Genomic DNA, 13,212 nt, shown 5'->3' on the forward strand with positions numbered 1-13,212 from the left:
CTTACTTGGATATGATTGAGCTGAAACTGTAAATGTCTATACTCTTCGCTACCAACTTGTGATTTTCCATTTCTCATTTATGTTTAGTGTGTATGAATAAAGTGCCAATGTACTCTCTTTTATATTTTTTTGGACTACTTGATACTTGAATTTTCTGGTTTATTTATATTTTATTCATGTACTCTTTTACTACATATTTTTTTTTTTTGGTTTCTGTATGTCCAGGTGTAGCCTGTGTGTTGGGTTGTGTTGTCCAATGCCCATAGCAAGGGGTTGTAGTACAACATCTTTTAAACTCCTAATCCTGGGAAGTTGTAGACTCATGCATAGCTTCATTTTAAGAAAGTGCAAATTTTAAATGTTATTGGATAGGATTAATAGCTTTTGGGAACAATTTCAATTACATTCAAAATTGAAATTCTGACATTCTTGCATCTCTTGAGCTGAATTCATAACCTGGATGATGATTTTTAGGGAGAATTTGATGTTAGAAAGCATGCATAATTCAGTTAAAACTCTGAAGATGAAGCAGTTGTTCATCTACTTTCTTGAAATTGTGAAGTTTAATGAAAGCATCAATTTTTGCTTGAAACTTTCTTGAGTCAGTTTATTTGAGAGTAACTTGATTACTTGAAAGTTCCTTGGTCATAATAATCAGCAGGACATGAATGAATGTTCTGAAAGCTCCCTGGCAGCCATTAACCCACCTGAGATGGTTGGTTCTCCCCAATGCTTTTCTGTAGCCCCTTTTTGTGTGCGCATGCATTGGAGGGGAGCAGACAGCTACCTGATGTGAAAGCTCTAAATTTATATGATGCTGCATGAATTATAGATTTTATTGCTAGGGCAGTCAAACTTTTTAGTCAGATGATAACTGCAACCTTTATTGTTGCAGGTTGGGGGAAAACATAAGTCAAAAATTGCTGTTATTTGTGGTGTTCATCATGGTAAACACTTAAGAATACGATTCTCAGTCAGACAAGTTCTGCAAAATGTTGAGGTAAATATTTGTCATGGATTTGCAAGCCAGACAACATTCATTATTTTCCCCTTTTTTTTATTTTTTTATTTTTTATAAGATAGAAATTAGCTTATTTGCTAGAAGATCTAAAGGAAAAGGTTCTACAAAATGCTTCAATTTTTTTCTGGATAAAAAAAAGGGTTATAACAATGAGTTTTTATCAATTATCATGTCCTTGTTAATGTCTTCATTACTATTATTACATTCTGCACATACAATTTATAACATTGAGAGTATGATTATGGTCAACATTTCTTGTATAACATTTTCACAGGTTCCGATTTTCCAGAGTGTAAATTTTATCATTGATTGTAGTTATCTTTGAAATGTTTTCTCAAAAAGGTGTTTGTTGCTTAGATTAGTTTACAAAATTATACTTTCCCAGCAATTAATTGGTTTGAAGGGATGCATGGTGTCAATTGTTAATATGTGCATGAAAATGGGTTTGCTGGATTTGAAAAATAAAATAAAATAAAATAGGTGCAAGTGAAATGCTTATTTGGGGTGTGTTTAAGAGCTTAAAGGAAAAACTGTTGGCCTCTAAAAGCTGTTTATAGGTTCTTTTGTTAATGCTCTGTTTGGTTGAGAGGAAAGAAAATAGGAAGGATTGGTAAGGAGGGAAGGAGGATAGAATGGATGGAATTTTATCAATGGTCCAATGTGTAATTACTAATATACCCTTATTGATTACATATTTTCTTTGTCCATATTTTATTCAAACTAAAGAATGGAATTTTAAAATTTACTATTAAAATATAATTTATGTTCCACTTTCCTACACCAATGAAAAACAAAATTGTGGGCCCTAATTGATGGAATGGATGATCTTCTTTCTTCCCTTCCAACCAATAAGAGTGAGAAAGAAAATCTGTGGACCTCTAAAACTAGAGAGGAAATTACCAAAACGGTTGTAGGTGCTGCTGTCGCTGGTGGATATTTTGAATGTTACAGCAGATGATAGCTGCAGTAGCAGAGCTGGTGGTGGTGGCGGCATCATTATGCTATTGTAGAGATGATCAAGATTCATTTTGACTTGTTTTTATGAAATAGAAAAGTTTATTCCTAGATTTTATGATTATTAGAAATATTAACATTGTCGAAGATAAAAGATTTGTGATAGAGATTCTCGGAATTTTACTAAAATTTTTGTTAGATTTAGCTTGTAATATAGCTTATGCAATTAAAATAAGTTATAATTTAATAATTTAGTACATAAAAATTTTGGCCAATATTATTTCTATTACAGATTTCAGTGACCATTAAGATAAAGTCAGTTGTGAAATTTGGAAGTAACATTTAATGATAAGTTTATTGAGATGGATGAAAATTAAATCTATAATTTCAGTACTTAGACAAATTTGCAAATTTGGGCTTTAGTAACCGTTTGGGCATCTACGCTGTTCTTTCTGCTCATGATAAAATTGACTAGGGCAAAAGCAATGCCCCATATGATAGAAGATGGAAAATCTGGCCTATACTAAATATATATCAAAGCAATAGATGAGTGCAGAGTATACATGAAATATATGACGATTATAATTCGTGTCAATCATTCATTGAACAAGTTTAAAGCACTTAAAAGATACCTGACTATCATCTATTGGAAAAATTATACTATGAAAGGGATGAATGTATAATCTATTGGAAAAATTATACTATGAAAGGGATGAATGTATAATTGTTAATTGTGACGAGTCTTACATAAGTTGCACTATAATCAACATAAGTTGCACTATAATCAACGGTTATAATAAAATCATTGCATGTATATCGGTTTCACTAAATAAAAATTTCGTCTATTGGCTGGATGTGTTGCTTTTGATGTAAACAAATTTACATCTAATAGAAGCAATAATTATGCAGCGTTATTGCATCCTTTTTTCCATTCCCTTGGACAGTTCTGACTGCAGAACAGAACAATAAATCATACAAATTGAATATTTCTCCTACAGTTTAAACTATGGTCACCTATCATGTTGACATTTTTTCCTAGTCTGTTTTTCTATCTACCCTTGAGAACTAGCTATAAATTACCTGATGAAATGTGGATCATAATCATTGTGTAGAATCGAATATAATTGAGTGAAGCTAATCAAGTGCTGCTTTTGTTTCTTCGACCAGTTATTGGTTTTGGCAGTCCGTCAAAGATTGGTCTTCAAACTGCAGCAGCTGAAAGAGATTGTAAATCTGGCTTCAAACTCCACTTGGATGTCGGCCAGATGGAAGAACTGCTACTGTCCTGATTTTGCAAGTTTGATGTGCTTGATGACTTTCTTACACTAGAATATCCACCTACAGCAAGAGAATCCATAGGTACAGTGGTCAAACCACCTGTTTCAGATCAAATGGAGATACAGTTCGACTTGCTGCTTTGGATCTCAGAGCTAATCTCTTTCCTGTGATTGCTGAGCTTACACCCACACTGCTGTCCTCCCCCATCAGCATTTTGGGTACGCTCGAATGCCATCTAACCACATTCTTATTCCATTTCTTCCATTTAGATTCCCTCACCTCAGAAGTAAGCTGGTTATAAGCCTTCCCTCGCCTCAGAAGTAAGCTGGTTATAAGCCAGCCCATTATTCTCATCTAGAAAACCATTGACTAAGCTCCTAAGAACTATGAGAACTATGTGCACCCCTACAAGCTACTGCCATAAGAAAAGCTTTAATCAAGACATGCATTTGAGAAATAGCAACAGAAATCCAAGACAGTTCTCTCCACTAGAGCAGGAAAAGATTGCGAGATTGAAAGGGAAAACTCAACTAAACTAAGTTTTATCTCAAAAATTTATTGGGGTCGGCTATATGGATTATCTTTCTCTACTCTAAACAATTTTGAGAAATGGAGATTGAAAGGGAAATGGCGTCAAAATTTAGATGATGAACTAGAGGGAAAACATAAGGACAAAGAAAAAGGATTGGGAAAATATTTGAGAATGATCATCTCATCAGCATAGCAAACAATTCTTATATATAAAGCACTTAATCTAAAAGTTCATTTAAGACTTTTAGCATATATATATATATATATATATATATATATATATATATATATATATATATATATATATATATATATATATATATATATATATATGCTAAAAGTCTTAAATGAACTTTTAGATTAAGTGCTTTAAAAAATTATGAAAATAAGAGATGAAAAGTAAAGGTCATGAACCACTTCACACTTAAAATTCAAGGAATGGAAGCATAGTTGTCAAATTGAGAATCAAAATCTTCATTTTGTGAATTAGGAATTGAGTTTGATAAAAATTCTGAAAATTAATTAAAAAAGATATATGTTCTACAAAATAAGTAAAAAAAAATATATTACAATGACATTTTTTATAAACATAAAACTATCATTTTGCTGATGAGAAAGATGCTTTATAATAGAATAAAACATTTTTATTATGTTATGTGATTTTATATTATAAATTATGAACTCTTGAATTATAGACAATGATTATCATTATGCATGTACTAAAAGTCCATTTAAATTTAAACAAATAGTTAAATAATAAAAAGGGATGGTGGTGTCAGAATACATAACTATGAAATGTCATAATTTAACAACTATAATTAGATAAGTATATTAAAAAAGAAGAAGAAGAAGAAGAGGAGGGATAGGGAAAAAAATGGATAGTGGAAAAAAAATAGCTAAGGTTTTAAATGCACTTTTCACAATAATAAAATGAAGTGAAATATTAAATTTTGAAATTATAGGGCCTAATAACCCTCTGAAAAAAAAAAAGAATAGACTGAATCGGTAGATTTGCATCGATTCACTAGAATCGGTAAAATTTGATTAAGATTCAGGTGCATTTGATTTTCATCTTATAGATTTGAATCACTAGGGAGGAAATCAAAATGAATTGTAAGATTCTAACAGCAGTCATGGAAGTTTTAATTTTAAATTCTTGATGGTGGGTTATCAAATTCCGTCCAAGATTTTTTCCCATCATGAACTATAAGAAGATCACCCAAGCCCTTTGCAGGCTAATGAGGCCCCTCACCTCAGATTAATATATTCAGATGCAGAACAAACGAGTACCACATAGGACTGCCCCTAACTATGTAACCAATTTGTAAAACATTTATTGAGCAGATAATCATGGTTTTGCGTTTAGGTAAATTTATTTATTAAACCACAGATATTACAAGAAAGCTGGTCTTCATTAATTCACATACAAGGATACCAACTCACATAATATCCTCAGTAGCATATAAAAAGGACAAGTGGTTAGGATCTTCTGTCAAACAAACATTATTATAGAAATGCAGTAACAATGCATATAATAGCATAATTATTACTTTTATTTGATGTTTAAACAACTGCTAATCTCAGCTGTTTTCCCAGAAAAAATATAGCCTAAAGAAATGAGGATACAACATGGTTCTAGCATTGAAACAAGTACACCATAAGTTCATACGATGACAAGTTATACCTAAAATCTACATTTTTAACAGACATCATCAAAGCAAATTCACAAGTTGACAATTTCTACTATAAAAATAGACCACTTTATGAAACTTTTTATCTGAAAATAAATCAAGATATTTCAAAATAATGAATATTAAAATAAAATCTGGTTTGAAAAACCTCTTTAATTATTCTTCTCAACTCCAAACATTGGAATCAACCATTTCCATATATAAAAAGATTAGTTTGAGAATGTTGTAAGAAAAGAAACATCTTAATATTTTTCTATACGTGTTGGAGTGATGGAAAAGAGAGAACATCCCATCCAGTTTGTCAACTTCTAATAAATTAAAACTAGCAAAAAAAATTATAGATATAAGATATAGAATGGAATAAATGTTTTTTCCTCATTTTTTGTCTCTGAATTTTTAAGAAACTTGCCTCATTTATTGATTCTATATGATCTAAGGTCACCCAAGCATCAGTTCTACACTGAAGGAGGAAAATTCTTTCTAGATATCTTAATTGCTCAAATCCAAAGAATTTTCCTTTTCTCAATGAATGTCCTAAAGATCAAATTCAGATTACGAGATTTCATGTATGAAAGGATTAAATAAATACCATGAGGTCTCAAGTTATACGATAAACAAGGAGAGGCTGGATGCCTTCCAGGTAGTGGAATGTGGAGGGACTTGAGAGCAAACATTTGAAGATCCGTGACCAGGCCATTCATTTTTTTAATGTCAGTGACCTAAATGTCATCCACGGGAACCAGAAAAGAACATTAACCACCATCCTATCTATTTTTTTTTTAAATGCAGTAACAAGAAAGAAATAAAAATGCAAAACCAAGTAGCATTGAGAAGCAACATGACAAAAGATGGCCAGCTCAAACACCCATAAGCTAAGTAATCATTCCCAAAATGTAAAACAATACCAGAATCCAGAGCAATAGAAAACCATAGTTCAACATTGTACAAGACAATGCATCTTGCTTTCATTGAACAGTTCTTTTGAGTTGATGTTAAGCATCAAATCTATGCCATCAGAATTCCCTTACCAAAAGGTTCACACACGCAATACATGGCTATCAAAAATTCCCAAATTGAAAATGCATCAAGTAATACAAATACCCAGATAAAGATTGTAGAGAAAAAAAAAAAAAAAAAGAACCCAGAATCCAATATGAAAGAGAGTTTTACCTCAACACCATACTTGATGGCGACACCGGCAAGAGTATCCAACCTAGAAACAGGGGATTGAATGAAGCCAAGACAACCAGGAGAAGCCATGGTTGTGGTTGTGGTTGTGGTTGATAAAGATGAAAAGGGAAAAGGGTAAACATTTGTGGATGAGATTAGAAAAGAATTATTATTGTGAGGATCACCATCACCATTGCAGCTTATGGTGGGTGGATATTGCGGCTCCTCGCCTTCTCTATGATGAAAATTGTTGCAGTAGTTACAATTGCCATTCACCCATTCCTTTTGCATCTGCATCTCCATCTGCATATCATAATAATAATAATAATAAAAAATCTGATAAGAAAAAAATTGGAACTTGGAGAATTTCTTCTTGTTGTGAGATGAGAGAGGGGTGGGTGTTTCTTTCCCTGTTTTTCCGGGAAAGACAAATATTATTCATCATTTCTCCCTGTTCTTACTGAATTTTTTTTTTCTTTTTATTTTAATCGATCTTATTGGATTTTTCTTTTTGATTTTCACTTATATTTGAAGAATGCTCCAACTCAAAATCTCATATTAATTATTAAAAAATGCAAAAAAAAAAAAAAATTTACAGTTATAGTATAAATAAAAACTATTCACCGAAGTGTTCTAAAAAAAAAAAGAAGCCATTTTAATGAGACGTTTTTATTAGGGAAAGTGATTAGAGAAAGAATGACTTATGGCTATATTGGGGTTTTTTTCATTTATAAAAGACTGGCCGGATTTTATTTTATTTTTTATTATATTTATTTATTTTTTTTATTAATTTTCTTATTTTTTTTAATATTATATAGTAATGTTCTCAAAAATTTTATTATCTTCAGGTTATTTAGTTCTCTATCGATCGAAGAATACTGATATTCAGATTTATATTTTAACATTTTTTCATAATAAATTTTAATGTCATTATAAAATATTTATAAGTTTAATTTTAATAATGATTTAAATTAAATAATTTATTAGAAGTCATTTTAGATAAATATGTAAAATAAATTGAAGTTATAGTAAAATGAATAATAAAAAGTTGTAAATGTCTAAACCGTTGAAATTAAACATATATATTATAATGCATATAATAAATTGATAATGATTTAAATGTAAATTAAATTAAAAAAAAAAAAAACAAATGCCTAGCCAAGTGTCTTCATGTGTCACATCGTGGAAGCCTCCTTGTACGGCAGATATTGACTTGTTGGACTGTTAGATCTGCTTGCTTCTGCCTCTTCTTCCAATTGTGCATTTTTTTCAACACTTCTTTGACAGTCTTGATCATAATCATAACTGAATTGTTGATGTTGTTCTAGACCAAATAATGACTGATAAACGTCATTGAAAGAATGCTTAGTATAGTTTGTTGAAGCTTGTAGTGTATCGTTATGTGTAGAAGAAAACGGTTGAAAAGCTAGTGTTGCGTTAGTATATGGAGAGACAGGTGGGCGAGTCTTTACTGGTACCATCATAGGAGTGAAATGAATGGAAAGTTGATGTTCTTCAGGAGTAAAATTGTACAAAATTTCAAAAAAAGAGTGCAAATTCCACTTGGTGGGCGTTAATGAACCGGCCATGGTAGGTTCCATAGGATACCCATAGGTGACTGGTGGAGGGACTTGGAATACATTTTTCCTTGGGGACACATCAACGGGAACACGCTTTTGTGACATGCCACATCTCCTTCTCTATTGTTGTTCCTACGACAATTGCACACGAGGTGTGACGCCCCTTACCCGTCTACCGTATAGCCGAGCAAGAAGTGCCACATTCGGTGCCGGAGCACCCTATCTTGTTTTATTATATCTATTGTAAACTTTTGATGTCATCTAAAACATGTATTCTATGTGTAGAATTTTTTTTTTTTTTATATCTTATTTCCGTGGAGACCCGGACAGAGCCTCCCTTATTTTATTAGCATCTGGCGGGTTCCACTAATCACCTGTTAATATGTCCATATTCATTTCACACATTTCCATATCATATTATCATGTATCATATCATTTATAATTATTTATGAGATCTAAAAATGAAGTATTATCTATTGCATTCGTATAGAAATTCATAGATAATAAATTACAAGTTTTCATTTCAATCTCAAAGTTTAGTTACAAGTCCAAAATGAAATACATCATAAACTAGTAATTACATCATGACTAAACATAATGAACCAAATACTAGTCTATACATGGGCCCTACCAAAATACAACAGAACGGGGAGGTGACTCTGGACAATGGCAGATCTGATCAAAGCTCACAATTGCACTCACAGTCTTTGCAGTGCGCTTGGGATCGATCTCCGACTCACGCGATGGAAAACCAACGCGCTAAGCATAACGCTTAGTGGTGTATAATTTATAATAACAATAATTTAATAATTTGAAACAATATATGCAACTCATAATTTTTTGGTCTTTTACATTTTTATTGCTCTTTGGAAATAATTAACATTATTGGGATATTTTATGATTACTTATTATATTTTAAGTCTTAATAAATTTTTTTTTTCAGTGTCCAAGAAAACCTATAACAAATTATAAAAACTGAATGTACGGGTGTATACTGGTTAGACAGCCATATGTCTATCCAAAGATATCGTCTGTCGTGCACGAGGCCACCGTCGCACGAGACTACACGCCAGCTTGTAAAGCCGTAAATAAAGTAGGCATATAGCCTGTAGAACAATCATACCAAACATATATTGTCGGTTCATGATTTTCTCGGTGGCGATCTTGCTATCTGTAGTCCCTAATTGGTATACCAATTTATCCAACTAAATAAATAAGTCTAGGTATACTATGGGCAATTAAATATTTTTAATTAATTTAGCACTATTCACTATTACTATTTTTTTGTACTGTTCATTGGTACCATAAATTTCATATTAATAGGACATTAGTCCTAATTTACATATTCATATCATTTTTAATATTAAATTTTCCTTATGAGTATTTTAATTATCCTATATAGCATTTTTCCCGTGAACCTTTCATTAGGTTCATGTTGATGTGTTATCTTTATCTAGGAATTTGACTAGGTTGGGATGTCTATTTAGTCACAATTCTTTCATAACAATTGCTCCTCTATGTTTAAACTTGAATTTCAGTTTTTGAATCACTGAGTTTGGGGTTATAGAACTCAAGTTATGGTCAAAATACCAAAGGAATAGTATTTTGGGACATTTTCTGGGTTGGCAGTTTCAGTGACCCAACTTGTGCTAACCATTTGAATTAGTTAAAGGCAAAACTGGGTTAAGTGGTCTTCATGAAAAGTGTAGCCCTATGTCTAAACTTTCCATGGGTAAAATTTTAGGTCATTTGGACCAGTATAGAGAGAGTTATGACCAAATGAACACGTACTGTTAATTTGGTCATTTTCTAGGTTGGCAGTTTCAGTGACCCAATTTGTGCTAACAATTTGAATTTGTTAAAGGCAAAACTGGGTTAAGTGGTCTTCATGAAAAGTGTAGTCCTATGTCTAAACTTTCTATGGGTAAAATTTTAGGTCATTTGAACCATTATAGAGAGAGTTATGACCAAATGAACACGTAGTGTTCATTTGGTCATTTTCTGGGTTGGCAGTTTCAGTGACCCAACTTGTGCTAACAATTTGAATTTGTTAAAGGCAAAACTGGGTTAAGTGGTCTTCATGAAAAGTGTAGCCCTATGTCTAAAATTTCCATAGGTAAAATTTTAGGTCATTTGGACCATTATAGAGAGAGTTATGACCAAATGAACACGTACTGTTCATTTAGTCATTTTCTGGGTTGAGTGCAGGGAAATCTGAATTTGGGCAGTATTTAGCTCAAGTTTTGGACAGAATTTGGGCATGGTTTCTTCATGGAAAATGGGCTATTTTGGGTCTAGTTTCACCTCAAATTGGCCTCATACCAATTGGGGTCACATAATTTTATTTATGGCCTAAAATGTACACTGCCCTCAACAAACACAACCTGCAGAAAATTAACACTTTCAAAACTCAATCTCCTCCAACTTCCTTACTTCAATTTGCATGCAATACACTTCTATAAGCAACAATCTCATCCCAATAGGTCAATTTCAACATTTTACACAAAGTCCTCAACATTTACACAAACCCTAATTTTCAAAAGTTTCAAATTTACACAAACACTACACAATCAAACACCCAAACATTTCAACTAATTACACATTCTCATGGAACCATTTTTCATCACTTAAAAGCAATAAACTTCAAGTTCCATGGCTGCCAAAAATTCAAGGGTTCTTTCTTCTAGATTTTCTTTTTATTTTAATGGTATTTATGCTTAGCTAAACATGCTTTTCATGTTTAATAAAGAGAAGAATAGGGATTAGTGCACTAACCTCTTGTGACCCACTTCAAACTTTAATCTTTCTTCTTCTTATGGGTATCTAAAGCTTCCTTATGGTGTGGGCTAAATTTTTTGTGAAGGGGGCTATGGGTTTTGGTGAGTGAAAGCTTGGGAAATCAAGCTTTAAGCTTGATAACAATGGCGGGGAGGGAGAGAGCAAGGGAGACGGCAAGAGAGAGGGAGAGTGGGGAAGATGGAAAGAAAAATAGGTGGGTTTTGTCTCTTGTGCTTTATATATTTATATTTTTATTGTACTTAATTTTGTTTTAAATTTTTATAAGCTTATTTTTCTTTTCTTTAAATGCCATAAGTCTTTTTATTTTCCTTTCTTTTCTTTTCTTTCCTTTTCTTTTCTTTCTCTTCCCATTTTCCAAATTCAAATTCATATAATTAATTTATGTTAATTATTCTATTTCCAAATTTTAATTTGACATTTAAGTCAAAATTCACATCTAGGGGTGAAATGATCAAAATGCCTTTCATGGTGCCCATCGGATTATTTTTATTTTTTTTATACCAATTAATAAATTCTCTAAATTTTATTTTATTTCTCAAAATTTTTCCTATATTTTTTTAATATTTATTTCATTAATTTATGCCTCATCACTATAGTTTAAGTATAGTTCCAGAAATTTTAACTGTTCGAACAGACATTAGTTGTCGAAATAGAAAAATGTATGGACTACCTATGATGTGGGCGTTACAATTCTTCCCCTCTAATAGAAATTTCGTCCTCGAAATTTACCTAATGTGAAGAGCTGAGGGAACTGCTACCTCATCGTCTCCTCGCTCTCCCATGTCGCTTCTTCCGTGTTGTGGTGTCTCCATAAGACTTTCACTAGTGGGATCCTCTTGTTTCTGAGTTCTTTCACTTCCCGTGCCAAGATTCTGACTGGTTCTTCTTCTTATGTCAAATCAGGTTGCACAATTATCTCCTCTGCTGAAATGACATGTGAAGGATCTGATCTATATCTCCTGAGCATCGACACATGGAATACACTGTGGATCTTGTCCAGCTCAGGTGGTAAAGCTAGCCTGTAGGCTACTGGACCCACACGCTCAATGACATCATATGGACCAATAAACCTAGGGCTCAACTTACCCTTTTTACCAAATCTTAGCACTTTCTTCCAAGGTGATACCTTAACAAACACCTTCTCGCCAACCTCATACTCTATATCCTTTCTCCTCAGGTCGGCATATGACTTCTGTCTGTTCGAGGCGACTTTCAAATTGTCTCTGATGAGTTTCACTTTTTCCTCCGTCTGTCTCACTAAATCTGGCCCACTATTTTCTCCTCACCCATTTCTGTCCAGCATAAGGGAGTTCTACATCTCCTCTCATACAACGCTTCATATGGAGCCATTTTTATACTGGCTTGGTAGCTGTTGTTGTAAGCAAACTCTACCAAAGGAAGATACTTCTCCCAACTTCCTTCAAAATCAATGATGCAGCTTCTCAACATATCCTCCAATACCTGAATAACCCGTTTTGACTGTCCATCCGTCTGTGGATGAAAAGCCGTACTGAAGTGTACTCGAGTGCCTAAAGACTCCTATAGCCTCTTCCAAAACCTCGAAGTAAATCTCGAGTCTCGGTCAGATATGATCGATGTTGGCACTCCATGTAGCCGGACTATCTCATCTATGTAAATTTCTGCTAATCTCTCTAATGAGTAGCTGGTTCTAACTGGTAGGAAATGAGCTAACTTGGTCAATCTATCCACAATCACCCATATAGTATCATGCTTCCTCTGTGTCATCTCTTCATAGAAGGCTTGCTGTGCCCTACTCACAGTACCTCGAGATGACTCTGCTCTACTACCACTTCTCCCCCGACTAGGAGCAGGTGCGTGACTCTCTACTTCCTCCTCTATCGGTCTTGGAGGTCCCTGCTCTGAAGGATCAGATGCCATTGATCCTATAAAACAGACAAAGAACAGATCTGCATTAGTGTCACCTCGACTCTATTTAAAGGCCCATGCATGTGATGCAACTATTTCTTTCAATCTATCTAGGTCTAGGACCGCCTAAACCTCTGCTCTGATACCACTAAATGTGACGCCCCTTACCCGTCTACCGTATAGCCGAGCAAGAAGTGCCACATTCGGTGCCGGAGCACCCTATCTTGTTTTATTATATCTATTGTAAACTTTTGATGTCATCTAAAACATGTATTCTATGTGTAGAATTTTTTTTTTTTTT

The 13,212-nt window shown here is 33.2% G+C and overlaps 1 protein-coding gene and 1 pseudogene across 5 annotated transcripts in view; one reads left to right on the top strand and one right to left on the bottom strand.

The window, feature by feature from the left end:
• Window positions 1–3,208, top strand: part of LOC110656878 (ENHANCER OF AG-4 protein 2) — a 34,176-nt gene extending 30,968 nt beyond the window's left edge. For 2 of the 5 annotated variants that reach the window (XR_002495235.2, XR_002495232.2), the window contains one exon: window positions 896–2,250. The gene's annotated coding sequence lies outside the window, so the exon portion shown is untranslated. Of the gene's footprint in view, window positions 1–895; window positions 2,251–3,142 lie in introns of those variants that run through there. The other 3 variants (XR_002495231.2, XR_002495233.2, XR_002495234.2) reach the window with 3 other exon arrangements.
• Window positions 2,749–7,348, bottom strand: LOC110656880 (uncharacterized; annotated as a pseudogene).
• Between the last annotated feature and the right edge of the window lie 5,864 nt (window positions 7,349–13,212).

The sequence above is a fragment of the Hevea brasiliensis genome, chromosome 6 (genome assembly GCF_030052815.1).
Source record: "Hevea brasiliensis isolate MT/VB/25A 57/8 chromosome 6, ASM3005281v1, whole genome shotgun sequence".
NCBI classification, from domain to species: Eukaryota; Viridiplantae; Streptophyta; class Magnoliopsida; order Malpighiales; family Euphorbiaceae; genus Hevea; species Hevea brasiliensis.